The sequence below is a fragment of the Camelus dromedarius genome, chromosome 2 (genome assembly GCF_036321535.1).
Source record: "Camelus dromedarius isolate mCamDro1 chromosome 2, mCamDro1.pat, whole genome shotgun sequence".
In the NCBI taxonomy this organism is placed as follows: domain Eukaryota; kingdom Metazoa; phylum Chordata; class Mammalia; order Artiodactyla; family Camelidae; genus Camelus; species Camelus dromedarius.
The window spans coordinates 37,890,676-37,909,036 of record NC_087437.1 but is presented as its reverse complement, the minus strand read 5'-3'; the positions used below and the strand labels follow the sequence as shown (position 1 = coordinate 37,909,036).

At 35.5% G+C, this 18,361-nt stretch overlaps 1 long non-coding RNA gene across 3 annotated transcripts in view; it reads right to left on the bottom strand.

Moving 5' to 3' along the window:
• LOC105085979 (uncharacterized) overlaps window positions 1–18,361 on the bottom strand; it is a 37,990-nt gene that overhangs the window by 9,401 nt on the left and 10,228 nt on the right. For all 3 annotated transcript variants that reach the window (XR_004136380.2, XR_004136381.2, XR_836881.3), the window contains exon 4: window positions 14,267–14,451. This is a non-coding gene — a long non-coding RNA (uncharacterized LOC105085979). The remainder of the gene's footprint in view (window positions 1–14,266; window positions 14,452–18,361) is intronic.

Below are 18,361 nucleotides of genomic sequence, written 5' to 3'. Positions count from 1 at the left end.
ACAGAATAAATACTGATAAAGACAGGACCTTTTGATTCAAGATGAGTTCCCGTATTCAACCATGTTTGCCCAGTAAATTATTTTTTTAAGGCCAGTTTGAGTTGTAATTCTGACATTTGCAGGAGGACAGGTCATGACTTACACACTATCTTCAACTATAAAATCACAGAAGTAACTAGATGATGATTTTCAAAGTTAAATCACTGTGATGCAAACCTTGAGGAAATAAACAAATACAGAATCTAATTTTTGTTAAGTACAGATTTTTTTTTCACTGCTTGGTTCAGCACCAAGAACAGTACCTGGCACACAATAAATGCTCAATACATAGTTGTTGAATAAATGAATGGATTTTCATTTTAGGACAGGGCAGTTATTCTCTAATTCTTTCCCCCTTATCAGTCTACTAGAATAAGAAAATACAATATCATTTATTTGCAGTTGAGTGTGGTACTAAAATAAATCTTATCTTTATTTGGTTATCAAGCAGTTTGGGGGTCCTGGGGTTCATTCCTATCTTCATGAAATTGAAAAATATACGCGACTTTCTATTCTTCTTACTGATGTAGCTGACTCTGAATAGAGTTATCATATCTATGAAGATATAAAACACCTATTTTACCACAATTATATCTTTATTTTCACACATTTTTTCATAGGGTTAATTATGCATGAATAATTCTATGGTTATAAAATATCGGATCAATTACTACGTGCTAGGAATTGGGCTATTGCAATATGTTATAGTCAAAAGAGCAAAATGACTCAATTTCTTTCTCCATTATATATGAACAGTAAGTTTACTTAATGGGATTTATGAAGATAAAAATATAAAACTATAGCTGTACATGTGAAAATGCACTGTAAACTACAAAAATTAATATGCACATCTAAGGTGTTTCTTAAAGGCAACCCAAACTAGGACTTAAAATTGAGTCATATTTCATGAACATGTGCCGTTGCACTGTTCCAAGCAGGATCATTTCTGTAGAATACAGTGTGAACGTAGACTATGGTAGAAATGTACAATTTTGTAGACTGCTCCCCCTAGAACACAACTCAAGAAAGCATCATTCATAGGAATAATACAAAATTGCTGTCCTGGGTCACATCAGTGACAATTGCCCATTTTCCTCATCTTACTATCACGGCACTTCAGCTCCTATTAAAGTATCCTACAACATATGTATATTCCAAAAGGTTCCTTTATATATGTTGGTGGATAAATCTTATAACCACATGGAATTCTGCCCTGTTTTTCATATCCTGATTCAGCTTCCCACAGGGATGTCTGTTGCCAAGACCACTTTTTTTAAAAACTGTAAGGAAGTACATTGACTCATACTCTGTTCCCCAAGGCTGAACTGTCTCTGTCAGGCATAGGCATAACTTTTACCAGTCTCTATCACTGTCACTAGCACTGTCGCCTTTGCTGGGCAGTATTGCTGCCGCTTCCTGTGCTAGGAACTTCCATCCCTGTTGAGATGGATATCTAAGAGCCAGTGTGGCTCTTGTAGTTGAAGAAGAATAAAAACAATTAGCTTGAGCCTTTTATTAAAATCTGGAAGCATGAGGAAAGCTCATGACTGTCTTATGAAGAGCAAGAAGCATAAAAATTTTGTAAGAAAAATTGAAGATGGTCAGGCAAAATAGTTTTTTCAGAGAATTTTCCTTGTTCAAATTCTTGAAAGGTATAAAGAAACTGAGGTTAAGTTAATCATGGAACGAGATACAGGGACAACAGGACTGAAGGTGTGATCAACCGGGCTTAGGAATAGGCATGGAGAAGAACAGTTGGGTGCTCAGTTCTTGTTAGTGTAGGTAGAAATTTTTATTCCTTCAGCATCTTTAACATTGAACCCAATGGGTTCCCCATGGGTATATGTTCAATGCAGAAGTGAAGAATGCTTTTCTCACTTTTACTATGTTTTATCACAGGGTTATTATAGTGCCTCCTAGTCTACATCTTGTAAACCCTCCAGAGGAATTAGACATAAACCTATGGGTATCTAGGTCAGGGACTAGATTTTTTGACAAGTATAACATTGTACTTAGAATCAGCTTTCCTGTTATGAGCTGAACTGCATCTTCCCCAAATTCATATGCTGTAGTTCTAAAATCACTCCCTTTTAGTACCTCAGATGTGACTGTTTTTGGAGATAGGACTTTTAAAGAGGTATTTTGGTAAAAAATCAAGTTACTGCGATGGGCCCTATTCCAACATGATGGAAGTCCTCATAAGAAAAGGAAATTTGGACACAAATATACAGAGGGAAGACCACATGAAGACAAAAAGGAGATGATCCTTTATAAGCCAAGGAGAGAGGCCTTAGAAGGCATCAATCGTGCAGGCACCTTGATCTCAAATTTCCAGCCTCCAGAATTGTGAGAAAATAAAATTTTTGTTGTATAAGCCATCCAGAATATGTTACTTTGTTATGGCAGCCTTAGCAAACTAATACATTGACCTTCTGCTAGGTAAAGTTTTGTTACTGGTAAGGTCTGTTCCCATGTCCCCATCATCCCTTAAAATAATTTCTCCCTCAAAAGCCTTCCTAGTCCTCTGCCACAGGAATCCTGCTACAAATCCAGCTGGTCTGAATCTCAGGGTTAGATTCAGCTCAAGCCTGAGATGAGGAACATACTCTCTTTTCAATCCAAACCCTTTTATTATACTTTTAACAAATGGCCACAGCACTATTGTTGGCCACATCATCATAACAGATAATGTTTAGAAGGTAAGAATTACTCCTTTTAGAAGGTAGGAATTACTTTGCTATAAATCAGCTTATCACTGAGGTTCACAGACATGAACTAATATAGAGGAAAGGGCAAACTCCACTTAAATGAGAGAGTAATGCATTTGTTCAGCCACCTCCACTTTGTAATAACAGCTTTAGGAGAACCTCCCTATTGCTCTTCTGTTTGCAAATTTTGGTCAATACCTGGAGTAATGGTCTTGTCATTAGGCTCACTTAAACATAAAAGCTTTGTGGTGTCAGAGAGAACTCTCATTGAAAAAGAAATTGACTATATGGCACACTTGAATGTGCCTGTACTTCTAAATAGATGTGTAAGCTCACCCTAATTGATGACCCATTGGGCAACATCTTGCAGGGTTGAAGAAGAAAATTAAGTACACATAGATTGCACACTGATAATTGGTGAATGCTCTTTTCTTTGCTCAGTGTGATTTAATATCTTGTAATATGTTAGAATAATTCATTTTTCTCTCATTATAAATTAATAGGTAGACTATAAATACGGAAGTCAAACAGAAATGAATTTAAATACTGATGCTCCTGTTTAATACTGTAAGACCACCCCCCACACACCATACAGATTAGAATCTCCTAATCTGTAAACTAGGGGTAATAATGATGTCTATTCCATGGTAGCTGTGAAAATTATTAATGCATAGTGCCTGGAAATTCGGAAATGTTCAATACATGTTAGTTGCTTTCAATAATGTTAGTCAGCGATGGCAAACATTTTGGTATTACAATAAAATTAAACTGAATATAAAAAGGTGCTTGTACTACATATTTTCTTTGAGAGGGCATGAGTTTACTAGGGCCAGCATGACAAAGTACCACAAACTGGATGGCTGAAGACAACAAATTTATTATCTCCTACTTTTGGATGCTAGAAGTCTGAATCAGGGTGACTGAGGTTGGTTCCTTCTGAAAGCTTTGAGGGAGAAACTTTCTCACGCTTCCCTCCTAGCTTCTGGTGGTCATTGTCAATCTTTGGTGTTTCTTGGTTTCTAACTGTACCATTCTCATCTCTGCCTCTATCTCCACCTGGCCTTCTTCCCTGTTTATCTTCACTTGGCCTTCTTATAATCACTACAATCATGGGATTTAGGACCCACCCTAATCTTGTATGACCTCATTTTATGTTAACTAATTATATCTGCAAAAGCCATATTGCCAAATAAGGTCACATTCTATGATTCCAGGTGGACATTAATTTTGGCAGAGGGCAAGTTCAGCTACATACACTCTGACCTCTGTCCCCCTCAAATTCACATCTATCCCACATGCAAGATGTTTACACCATCCCAATATCCCTGAAAATCAAACCCATTCCTGCATTAACTCTACCTCCAAAATTATCAACTAAGAAAGTTCCAAATCCATCATTTAAATTATCTAAATGAAGAATAGTTGACTCTGGGTATGATCCATCCTGGGGCAAAATTCTTCTCTACCTGTGGTGTGTGTTAAACTGGAAAACAAGTTGTTTGCTTCTAAAATATGACAGTGGGACAAGCATACAACAGACATTCTCATGCTGAAAGGAAGAACACGGAAGGAATACAGAGGTCACTGGACTCAAGAAAGTTCACAACTCAGCAGGGCACATTCCATTAGGTTTCAAGGCCTGAGAATAATCTTCTGAGGCTAGATGCTTTGCTGTTTGGGCCTGTGGAGGCCCCCCAACTGGCCACAGCCTTTGGGCCACTCTCAGAGTTATTTTTCCTTTATTTCATTCCATCTCTGTCCCTTTTAGTCTAGGCTGTCAGTATTTATTTTGGTAAGAAATTCTCAAAAATCTTGTCAGCCTTTTATGTATGTCAAGGGTGTCCACACCATTAGACAGGAGAACCTTCCACTGGTTCTTTCTGGATAAACCTGTCTCTATTCCAAGTTTCTGCTGAGATGGTTCATGGGACTCTTCACTCTAATCTCTTCACTAAAAGGTTTTTCAGCCATGCTCTTGGAGCTCTCCAGTGAATGCATTAGCATCTTTTGCAATATGGATAGTATTAGAATTTTCCATATCATCACTTTCTGGTTCCTTTTTTTCCACCCATTTTTATTGAGATATAATTGACGTATAACATTATATACGTTCTGGTTCTTGTTCCATTTTGCTTCATGGTTTGTTCCTCATTCTACCTCTCTCCTCTTGCATTTTACAGCAAGGAGAAATAAATATAGCAATATATGGCAAGAAGAAATCAGGCCACATTTCCCATATTTTGCTTAGAAATCTCCTCAGCTAAGTAGGCAAAGTCATTGCTTACAAGTTCTACTTTCCATCCAATACACAATTCAACTAAGTTTTCTGACATGTTATAACAAGAATCAAGACTCATCTTTCCTTTAGTGTCTAATAATAGGCTTCTCATTTTTTTTTCTGAGTACTCACTAGAAACACCTGTAACATTTATATGTCTACCAAAATTCATTTCATGATGAATATGCTGTTCATGTATTCTCTGAGATGACAGAAGCTTTTTCTACTATCCTCTTCAACTTGTGTCTGAGCTTTCACCAGAATCACCTCTAACATCCATATTTCTATTAATCTTCCCTTCAAGACAATATAGGCTTTTTCTATGAAGTTCTTCTACCCATTACCCAATTCTAAAGCCACTTCCACAATGTTAGGTATTTGTTATAGCAGGACATCATTTCCTGGTACCAAAATATGTATTAGTTTCCTAGGGTTGTTGTAACAAAGTATGACAAATGGGGTGTTAAAAGCAACAAATTTATTGTCTCACAGTTCTGGACACTAGAAATCTGAATTCAAGGTGTTGGCAGGGTCAGTTTCTTCTGGAGACTATGTGAGAGAAAACGGTTTCATGCCTCTCTCTTTGCACCTGGTGGTTGCTTGGATTCCTTGATACTCTTTGTCTTATAGATGTTTTACTCCAATCTCTGCCTCCATCCTCACAAGGCTTTCCTCCTCGTTTGTCTTCACATGGCCTTCTTATTTCCAAAGATGGTTCCATTCTGAGGTTCCAGGAGGGCACGAATTTTGGGGACACTATTCAACCCAGTACAGGAGAAATGTGATTTTCAAATCAGGACCTGGATCCACAGTTAATATAGATGAGTGCAGATTACTTAATAAAGCATTGCTTAGGACAGAATTTACCAATAAGAGGTACCATTCTCTTACTTCCTGCATTTTTTCCAATCCAATAGGCTTTGATAGAAAAATTTAATCTTGTTAGCTCAAAAGGTTTTCAAGTTTTCACAGAAAATTGGCACTCAAAATAGTCACAAATATATATTGAACAAACACAAAAGAATAAAAAAATTAAAAGCATTTTGCATTCTTTAATTCCAAGAGTAGTAAAGGCAATAAATGCTAAAGGAATTTTGAAAAACAAAGTTAACTATAAGCTAAAATCATCACTCTATCCAATTCTTTACATTACGCTTCAACCTTATATAAGGTTTACATGAAAGAGAATTAATTTCACATTGCTTATTCTTGGATTTGCCAAACTAATAATAATCCTCCTAGGGTACTGGTTGCTTTAATCCTTGACATTATGCAGATTTGAGGTTCGAAGGGATGGTGAAGGCGGTGGAGAAACGTACTGCTTCCCGTGGTGCTGGGCTGCTTTGAAAAGATGCCTCCAGCTGCCTGGCCTGGCCCCTCCAGAGAGCAGCGCGCCTGGAAGAAGGGCTCCAGTGGCTCCTGCCAGCCACACTCCCTGCGGCTCAGTAGGGGGAAATGACTTTGAACAAGGACTCAGAAGAATACTGTGACCGAAACAGGGAGTATTGTGGATAGAACAGTGAAGATGAAAGTAAAATGAAGCTGAATAAGCAGATAGGAGTGGAGGAATTGATGAAATATTCAAATGCCACCTGTTTCCTATCACTCCCACTGCTAGCCATTCCTTGCTCAGTGAAGGAGAGTTATTTAGAAACACTTGCTTAGTACTCAGTCCTGAGCATTGGGTTAGAAGTAAGAATATCCTTAAGTTTATGTTTCTTTTGCTCGGAGGGGCCGTTGTTTACTATTTGCATTAAATTCCATTAATATCTGAGGACTTGTCCCCAAGTATGAGCTCCTAAGATAATTCTGGTACGCATGTTTTATTGCTATTAAAAACTACTAGGAAAGAATTATAATTTGTTACTTTACACACTCTTCCATGATCCTCTATCCCCTGATCACAGTGACTTGAGTAGCACAAGACGAATACTACATCCTAACTTGCTTTTGTAAAACCTCTGGTTTCCTGTCACTTACATGATTCTAGCATTAACCCATCAGCCTCCATTTGGGCACCACTGCTGTTGCTTTGGGCACTGACACCCTGCTGCAAATGCGCTGGACCGGAGACTCCTTTCTCTGCAGAGTCAATGCTCCTGTGCCCATTGTTCACCAAACAAGTGAAGAAAAGACCTCCTATTCCCCTCTAATTGGTTCGAAAGCAGTACTGTCCAATATTTTAATGTCTTACAGAGTTTTCAGTCAAACAAGCTCCCTTTTTCAATTTCATTGGGTTGAAGGGATAGTTAGTAGTTAATAAATGCATTTCTGGACAAAATTCAAACAAATTTGCAGTGCAAAGTACTTCTTTCCCTAAACCATAATTAATTTTGGTGACAGTGGTTTTTACACTGATTTTTGAATGATATATCTATATGATTTTTCACTAAAATCATAGCATAGAAGTCCCAATCCTAGCAATAACTTTTAAAAATTTTATATAATTTGGACATTAGTACATATCTTACTATTTACAGTAGCTGCCTTCAAAGGGTCATTTTTATTGTATTATAATAAAGGATATTTTAAATGTTTTAATCCTTTGCTATTTCCAGAAATAGCTAAAATTAATATCTTCACACAGTATATTTTTCACTTATGGGAACCTATCTGGAGGATAAATTTCTGGAAGTAGAATTCCTTGGTCAAAGCTCATGTGCATTTAAAATTGTAATAAATATTGCCCTATTGTACTCTATAGGAAGCCATACCCAAATAAACTCTACAAAAAGGTTTCCCAACATCTATACTACCTTTTGCCCTTTGCCAATATGAAAGGTGAAAAATAGAATTTCTTTATAAATATACTTATTTTCGTGTATTTTAAAGCCATTTTTATTTAATTTGATGTGAACTTTTTTCATGTATGTAACTCCTTTCCAATTCTTTTCTTATTAATTTGTTAGGACTTTAAAATATTTAGGTAAATAGCCTTTTGTATATGATGACTATTCAAAACTTGTTTCCCATTTTATCATTTTTCTTTTGATTTTCTATATTGTTTTCCATATTGCTTTTAAATGGATTTGGGTCATCAACTGTCCACCAATGGACTAACAGAAAAACTTCTTGATCAACATAGCTGAATTTAATAAACTTACTATATAGAAAGGGAAAACACTACCTTGCGAGAATCTTAGTAGTGTCTCACAAGGAGGATGTTAGGAAATGGCATTTAGAGGGTTTATGGGTCTACATTCAAATTATTTAAGGTGCGTCTTTCAAGGTAAAGAACTGGTTGGAACTGGGCAAAGTTCATGACATAATGGTGTAGGACTGGTGGACACAGCAAAGCAAGGTTACTGAAACAATTCTTGGTGAGCAAATTATTGTGCTGATAAGTAAGTTGTTCATCCAGGTAAGCAAACTGTTTGCCCAGATGAATTGATCTGCAATAACTTCCTAAAGCAAACAGTAAAGTTATTTATTGATTTTTAATTTTATCTTCCTGGGCAAGAAGTTTATAGAGTGACCAGTTAAATTATGTTGACACAGGTGGTCTCAGTTCTCAAGCCTAACAATTAATTATGTTGACGCAGGTGGTCTCAGTTCTTACAATTTTGTTTAATATTTTTAGAGAACCTTCCCATTTCAAAGTTTTTTTTTTTAATATAAAAAAGAAACAATTAAAAATTTTCTAATAATTTTATAGTTTCCTCTTTCTTTTCTCCTCCTGCTCCTCTTCATTCATCTTCCTAATTTAATTATTTGCTCCAAATGGAATTGATAGTAAGAAATGAGGTTGTGGTACAAATATCTTTTTTTAGATGACTAACCCATTGCCCTAACACCATTATTAATTAATCTACATTTTCTCCAATGATATGAAATGTCACTTTTATCATGTACTAAATTCTATACATATCTGCATTATACCTAGACTCTTTTATATTTACTGTTGTTCTATTTATGGAATAGTACTACATTATTTTAACTATTAAGATTTATAATATTTCATAATATGCTTGAATATTTTCAGTTATTCAAATCCACCTTATTACTCTTACCTTTCAAAAATTACCTAGCTAATCTTAAACCTTCATTTATCCACATGGACTTTAGAATCAGCTTGTCTAACACTAATGAAAAATATCCTGTTAGTAGACTGCAGGTATCACAACTTGCACATTGATGTATGATTAATTAAGATTCTTCTAATGTTAGGGCTCTCTATCCAACAAGAAGGCATTCCTTTCTAATAATTCAAGTTTCATTTTGCATCCCTTAGTAACATTAATCAAGTTTCTTCATAAAAAGTCACTATATTTCTTATTTAGGTTATTCAGAGGCTATTGTAAATGAAACGTTTTCTTCCATTATCCTAACAACATATATATACATACACATACACACACACATATATGCTGTTTATTTCGCTATATTGATTTTGCACCAACTGCCTTATTGAAATCTCTTACTGCTTTTGACAGTTTTTTAGTAGTTTCTTTTTAATTCTGTAGATTTTCTATTTTATCACTGTAAATAATTTTATCTTTGCTTCTTTCTTTCCAATTTTTAGACCTTATTTCTATTTCATGTAAATTCCACTAACTAGTATATTCATAAAAATGTTAAATATGTGATGGTAGTTAATTTCTTTATTTTTTCTCAACTTTAATATAAATTCTGTTTTACCATAAAAGACACATACGTGTATATGCACATATAGATATGTTTACATGTTATATATATAAAATATACATGTGCAAAATATACACACAGAGATATATTAATAAAAATTATTAAGAAAGTATGTACCTTAGCAATCTTACCAAGCATGGATATAGCCTTTGATCAAAATAATTTTTAGTGCCAATAGATATAAGCCTCTCTCTATAATTATAGTAAATTATGCTTATTGAGTTCTTTGAACTGTTGGTATAAACTTTAATTGGTTGTTTGTGCTATTCTTTTAATAGTTTGGAATTACACTAAAAAATACATAATTGCATAATTTTCATAAGAATGAAGGTGATGAGATTACTAAAAGACCCCAACAAAGGAAGCAACTTATCTGCTCATGTCTAGTTCCTTCTGTTGCAGAAGTTCCTAAAAATACTGCTTGTTCAAGGTGAGGATACTGTCAGGTTCTTTAGAACAACTCCTTCCCTAAGTTCTCAAGTAGGACTTTGTACTTTCCTCATTTCTTCAAACTCTTCTGTGATTTGAATAGCCCCGCTTATAATGTGCAAGTAACTGGTAATATCTCATGCACATTTCTGGATATTTACTGAAAACCTTGGACAATGGAGCTTCAATTTCCTAGGAAAATTATCTTTTATAAAGACCTGAGGTCTACTGCTGAAGATATACATCAACTAGATATACTTTATATTACATAATTTGGGACTTATATAGCTTTATTTATTTTTGGTCTACTTGAAATGTCACTGGCAAAAGAGATAAATTAATTAAAATATCATACTCCTGAAATGTCACTGAAATTTTCCTTTTAGATTTTGTTCTTATATTATTCACACATTGTTGTATGTGACTACAAAATTTTTATGAATTGAACCTTGTCTTATTATAATGAATTTGCCTTCAATCAATGTTTCCTGATGTTCTTGAATACCTCTGTTGTTGTTTTTCTATTTCCTTCTTTGTCCATCCTTTTCTATTTTATCACTTAGGTTTAAACATATTTCATATACAGTATCTAGTTTGATTTTACCTTGTCATCTAGACATATTTTTCGTAGTTCTTTATACTAATTTACTTTTTAAAAATTACTTTATATATATATATATATATTCATTGATTTGTCAGGTTCAAAAAACATCTTGTGACCTTCAGCCATAAAACAAAAATAAGTCATTATAGTTTAATACATATACTTATAGTTTACATACATTGTCCTTCTCTTACACTTGTACTCTTGACTTTTGATATTAGTGATGATTTTTTTCTATCTTGACACGGTTTGTGATTTATAGTCTGTTTGTAACTATAATTTCCACAATTGGGCTAACTTTGGTCCTACAATTAAATAAACACAATGATAATCGTCAATCTTTTGCCCTTGCATCTGTATTTATATTGTCCAATTGATCTTCTATAAATTTCTTCTTCAGAGCTCATGAGGAATATATTCCCTTTGTTCTTGTGCATTTGATACTGTGTATCAGAAATGAAATACTGACTGAGTATAAAATTCTCAGGTTCCTCTTTGCTTGAGAAATTGAAAAGTGCTGGGGAAATGTGAGGCCTTCTGCTCTTTACCCACCATAGGCATTTTCAGCCTTTTGCCTCGAAGCCTGAAGGATTTTCTTTAATTTTGAACTGGAAATATAGCAGGCATTGCTGCAGTTTTACCTCAGACATAGTAAGACCATTAAAGTTTCTCATATTCATCTATATTTTAAGTTTTTTTTTAATAGTCTTGGAAAATCTTTGAATTCCATCTTGAAATTTGCTTTTCCTTCTGGTTCTTTTATTCAAAGATAGCAATTATATCTATCCTGGATCTGCCTTAGGTGTCTTTTTAATTGTTTCTCCTTATTTCTTTAATTCTATTCATAGCCATTTTACTTTAATTCCATGTTAGTCTATTTTTCCAGTCTGACTCTCTACTCCCTTTCCAGCAGAGTATGTTTCCCTTTCATGTTTTCTCATTTTCTGAAGGTTTTATTTTCTCTTCTTCTTGTCTCTTGAGCTCTGGAGGTTCCTGTATGTATGTCTCCAATGTCTTCCTTTTTCTCAGATTTCTGCTCTGAGCTCCTGCTTTAAATACGGTTTGGTGAAAATCTTAAATCTTGTCCAACGTCATATTTTTCTGCCATGTCTTCCTTTTTTTCCACTTGCATTTTTTTCTGTTCCTTATTTTTAACTTGTAGAATATTTGCAGATGCTGAGTTGAAGAGTTTAAGGTATCATTTGTCTCTGTGTGAGGTGGATTCTGCTGTTACCACCATCTCTCAGTAGGTTTCTGTGGTATAACAGTAAGCACAGTTTACAAGCTTTCAGGGTATCTCCCTGGTTCATGGAGAAATTTCTTACGACACGAGGTTTCGAGTTTGTCGGTGCATATGTGCATGTGTATATGACACATTTCCACAAACATACATGCACACACACACACACACACACACACACACACACAGAGAGAGAAACACAGACAGAGAGGGATTATTTAGCTTTTATTTCTCCCAGTGGAAAGGAATCGGCAGTTGCAAGGCTGTTTACCGTTCAAAGGCTTCCCTTTATCCGGATTCCCTGGCAGATTGCTTTTGTACATTTAGAATGTTTGTGTGCTTCCTTCTTCAGCTTCATCTCCTTACTTCTCTGTGATGATAAATAAGGTCTAGGAAAATCCCTACAGCCCACCCTACCATTTGAGATATGCAGTTGTTAGTCACGTTTTATCCCTCAGGGTGACCACCTATCCCGGAGTGTTCTCTATGCCAGCATTATCTGATGGTGCAGCTGGAGGTTTCTTTTCTCAGCATTTTCTTGTATCATATTATTACTGTCACTGGATTTAGCAGGCATTCTTCATGTGTTTTTTAGGGTTACAGATCACTTCTAGTTTTACCACAGATGAGCTGTGTTTCTCATCTCTTTCTTAGAATTCTCATTGTTTTGCAATTGTTTCAGTGACAAGACGCAAAGGTAATGTAGATGTCATTATTATGTCCTAATAAACCACAAGTCAGTTCTTACAACTGTATTTTGTTGTTACCTTCTATGTCCATTGTCAACTGTGGACTTAGTCATCAGTCCATTGAGGGTTAATGTGGAAAAAAATATGAGTGACTGTAACAGTGATGTCACATTCTCACAAAAACCTGAGGCACTACGACTGAATTAATCAAATATCTTCAGGATACTTGGGGTATGTTTTTATCAAGAGACTCACGATAACTTGGTTCCAGTATGACATTGGTCTTGCCATGACCAGGGTCATAGCTTCAGTTCAAAATGAGGACACTACCATTCAAATATAACAGACATATGAAAGGGAAGTGTTAGAACAATTAAACCCACTGAGGAGGAAAATGAAGTACATTGAAGTAAACTAGCCAGGGCTGAGAAAAAGGTGTTTTGCAGAGGAAGTATTCTTAAAGAAGGTCATGCATGAGTTGGATCTTGTAAGTTAGGTAAATATCTACTACCCAGACATGAATTGAAATCAGAGGGAACAATGAGTAAAAGGCAAAGAGAACTGAGAAAGCATGATGTATTAGTGTTCTATTACTGCAAGACAAATTACCACAAACTCAGCAGCTCAAAATCATCCATATATTATCTCACAATAGTGTAGGTCAGAATTCTGGGTATATCTCAGCTGAGTTTTCCATGTAGTGTCTCACAAAGCTGCATTAAAAATGTCATCCTGGCTAGAGTTCTTCCCTGGAGTTTGGGGTCTGCTTTCAAGCTTATTTAGATTGTTGGCTGAATTCAATTCCTTGTGGTTATAGGACAGAGGCTGCTGGGGCCAGGAGGACATCTGTTGCAGCTTGGAATATCTCTGAATTCTTCCTTCTCTGACTTCTACACCTTTTTTCAAAAGGGCTCATCTGATCGAGTCAGGTCCATTCACACTCAAAGGGAATTACTATACAAAGTGTGCATAACAGAAGGTAGTAATTTTGTAAATCATCTCAGAATTCTGCCTACCATGTATGGTTTGTTAGAAGAGATTTGAGATCTTAAATATGACTGCAGTACAGACAAGCATCAGAAAAGCTGAATAAGCAGATAGAGACCTGATGTCTACCATGCAATGGAGTATGAATTTGCTAGGCACAGGGGCACTACAGACAGACTTTAAGCAGGTAAGATCTTTTCTGCTCTAGCAGCAGCGTGGAAGATGAACTGGTAGAATATAAACTGTAGAAAGAGTTTACCTTTAGGTATTAAAGAGATAAACGTGATAGACTGAATGGATTCATCATAAATTTTCATACATTCATTCAGTATCTACTACGTGCTAAACAACATTCCAGGCACTGGGTCAGAAATTAATATAAAACAATGCTCTTTTTCTTAAAATGCAGTGAAAGACAAAAAAAAAAAAAAAGAAAAAGAAATGCATAAATAAGCAAGGCAATTTCAGAGTTTATTGCCTGCATTAAGACAACTGGACAGGGTAATGAACTAGAAAACATACCAATTAGGCTACTTTGATCTGCAATTAACATGAGACCCAACTTTAAATGGCTTAAGTAAGAGTGAGATTTATTATCTCACATTAATTAAAAAAAAAAGACTAGAATTAATGTCATGTTAGGGTTACCTGACTCAACAATGCCGTTTAGACTCTGGCTCTCTCTGTCTGTCTTCTCTGTCATCCCGATGTCGGCCTTTACACTCAGGCTTCCACCCTCGTGGGCACTGGGCAGCTGCAATAGTTCCCAGCTTCATGATCTTACACAACAATGCAGAGCTGGTTGTTGAGGGGTTAGATCTTCTTTGATCCCTCTTTTAAGACAAAGAACATTTCTCAGAATCCCATAAGCAATTTTTCCTTCACGTCTCATTTACCAAATTTCAACCCACGCCCACTCCTGTACTGGATCAAAGTGTACTCAAAATACTGTAACTGATTCAGAAAAATGGTTTTTAATCTCAGACTACGAATATCAAAATCTCTGTGTGTGGGACCCTGCCATTGTTGAAAACTACTGAGTTAGACTTATAAAGATTTAAACTCATACCAGAAGGGTGATATGCTTACTGAAATAAGTCAGTCAGAGAAAGAAAATATTGTATGTTACTATTTCTATATGAATCTAAAAAATAAAACAAACTACTAAAACTAATGAATATAACAAAATAGAAATAAATTCACAGATATGGAGAACAAACGAATAGTTACCAGCGGGAGAGGGAAGTGGGGAGGGGCACGATAGAGGTAGGGGATTGAGAGGTACAAACTACATGTATAAAATAAATACGCTACAAGGATATATTGTACAGCACAGAGACTATAGCCAATATTTTATAATAACTTTAAATGGAGTATAATCTATAAAAATTTTGAACTACTACGTTGTACACCTGAAACTAATATAATACTGTAAATGAAAAAAAGATTTAAATCCACCAGATTTAGACTCATGGAGTTGGAGCCCACATCCTCTGAAACATGTGGTTATGCAAGGAGGGTAAACAAACTCAGGGTGTTGTTTAAAATTAATAAGGGCAAAGAGTTGTCTGTTACAGAGACTGACAGTGTAGAGGAGTATTTTAGATGGGAAGTTAAGGACTGGTATTTCTAAAAAGGTGATATTTGAGCTGAAGCCTAAGGCTGAGAAGGCAGTCAGCCAGATCTGGGCAAAGCAGGGGGAACCAAAAAGCCCTAAATTAAATATAATCTTGGTATATCAGAGGAAAGAAAGCCAGCCAGTGTTGGAGAAGTTGGTGGGTCGGTTGCTATAGTCTCTGAGGGTCTTAGTAAGGAGTCTGAACTAAGCACATTGGCACTTATTTCGATGGTAGTAGTAAGGGTTTACTTTTTTCCCCATTCACTCTAAGGTGAGGAAATGAATCACATAGAGAATTTAAGTGAGAATAAGGGAGTCCACCAGCAGTTTATTCAGTTGTCCCAGTGACACATGTGGAGAAGAGGGAAAACAAATAGATTTTAAAATAAGACTAGTAGGTTTTGCTTATGAATTGAATATGGGAAACGAGGAAAAGAAAGAAAAAGAGAGAATGAATGGATCCTTCAATGTTTAAAGGGCCGAACAACTGGGCAAACATGGAGTGGTATGGTTAACTAAGAGTAACAACGTGAACAGAATGTTAAAGATAAATACTTTTTAAAAAAGAAAATTAATGATGGAGGAAGATCTCAAGGTATCAGCTGAAAGAAACATATTCAACTAATGCATGTAAATCAAACTATAAACCATGACAAAATAACACATAAGTCTCTAGGTAATTGCAGATCTGAACTTACAGTTTTTTACAAAAACAATCAAAAAGCAAACACTGATGAATGTCAAAGATAACAACAACTTGTACTGAGAGTTTCAAGACTAAAAATATCTAAAAAATACAGAACTTTTAGGGAGGTTGTTAATACCATAACGACTATAAATCTATAAAACTGTAGGTAGGAATTTCATCAAAGTTATCAAATAGAGAAGGTCATTTGGGTTGGAAATATTTATGAAAAACACTGCCTGGAGAGGAAATTTGAAAAGTTCTTCGTTCCATCTAACCCATCATCTTTCTTCACAAACACACTATTACATATTCATGCATTATGCCTAACTACATTAAGATTATCAGGAAAGAACAAATCAGATTGTACTTTATATTCTTGACAAGTTAACTGAAAACTGCAGAATATATCAACTACTACCTTTAGAAATGTGTTGGCGAAAAGAAAAATTTGCTAAAAGCTTATTTTCCTCTCAGTAGCTAACTTGAAAAAATTAAGAGTAACTGGAAAATGTGGCTTTCAGATACTGATACTTGGCAACATCTGCTAGTTATTCAGAAGTAAAAGAATATTTATAAAATAATTTTTGCAAGTCCAACTTTACAAAAGTTGAAAAAAATGAAAATATCATAAATGTCATGCTCATAGAGATGTACAACAGCTGTTTATAAAATTAAAACAACTAATATATTCCAGGACCTCATCTATGACATTACAAGATTTTGTTTCAAGCCATAAAAAATTACGACTTTATTCATTCAGTAAATACTTACTGAATGCCTACATACACCAGACACTATTCTAAGTACTGAACAAACATAAAATTCTTGTTCTTATAGTTTATATTCTAGTGATAAAAGAACAAAAAATAGTTAAACCCATAAAGAAGAGAAAATAGATAAAAAATATATCCAGCATAATTTCTACATAGGAATTAATTGAGGCTGACATGGTGAAGAGTAAATGACTGGCTACTTTAATTTAGGTCCTAAGGGAGGGACTCTGGTCTGTGTAATTCCTTTATGAAAAGCAAAAGCCAAGCATGGAAGGATCTAGAGAAGAGTATTCCAGGCAGAGGGAATAGCCATGGCAAAGGCTTCAGGCAGAAAAATACTTCACATGTTTGAGATCTAAAAGCCACTGTGGTTGGAATGTCATGGATGATGCAAACTGTATTAGCATCTTAGGGCTGCCATGACAAAGCACTACAAACTGGTGGGTTAAAGATAAAGAGATTTATTCTCTCACAGTTTTGAAGGCTGGAAGTCTGAAATCCGGGTGTCAGCTTGGTCTTGCTCTCCCTCAAGGCTCTTTCTAGCTTTTGATAGTTGCAGGCAATCCCTGGCATTCCTTGGCTGTAGCTGCATCACTCCAGTTTCTGCCTCTATCCTCACATGACCACTTTCTGTCTGTGTGCATCTATGTCTCTGTGTTCAAACCTGCCTCTGCTTATAAGAACACCCATCACTGGTTTTAAGGGCCACCCTAATCCACTATGACCGTATCTTAACTTCATTACATCTTCATTACATGAAGGCATTATTTTCAAATAAGGTCACATTTACATGTACCAGGAGGTAGAACTTCAACTTACCTTTTTGGAGAATACAATTCAACCAACAACAGAAACTAATAAAAATCTGATAGGAATTACATATGAAAACACGACTTCGATTAGGTGAATGTAAACATATTCACAGTTTTCTTTTGTGATAATGCAAAAGAAAAAAAAACTTTTCTCTAAGTAAAACATGTGACCACAGAGTAACACTTTTAACTGTCATCTCATGGGGACTCATTTCTATTACAGGAGATTATACTCCATACAGCTCTTTTGATAACTTAATCCTCTGATCTATCATATTTAAAAACATGCATATTCACTCTGCATATCATTAAAGGCAAGTCAAAGGCAAGGAGACAATCAGTTACATGAAGCTCTCACCAATATTCCTGTTTCTCAAGGGAGATACATGATTTTCCTGGAATTTTGCTATGCAAGCAGTCTCTTACTTGTAAATTCATAATGAGGGCACCTGGAGTGGATATTATTATACTCAGTGTTGAGGATTCTATTCCACAGTAAGGTTCAAAGCTTGTTTCATAAAGCATGTCAAAAACCTGAGTAAAAAAAGCTATTACTCAGGCAGTTAAGATCATGTGATCCAACCCTACTTAGATCAATGCTTCTAAACTCTTCCTGCCTCCATACCATTCCCATCTGCAAGATAGTTCTGTTAAGTAAGATCTCTCATTAGAACTTAAGATTCTCGACTGGAAGGAAGAGAACGATTTTCGTATGGGGCAGGTAGGGGTGGGGAAAAAAGGGACTTGTCAGAATTTCCAGGGAGGTTTAGATAGAGGAAATCCTGTCCCCATCCTCTCTTTGATATCTCACACCCTTTTCACAGGTAAAAATCAATGATTTAAAGTAACCAG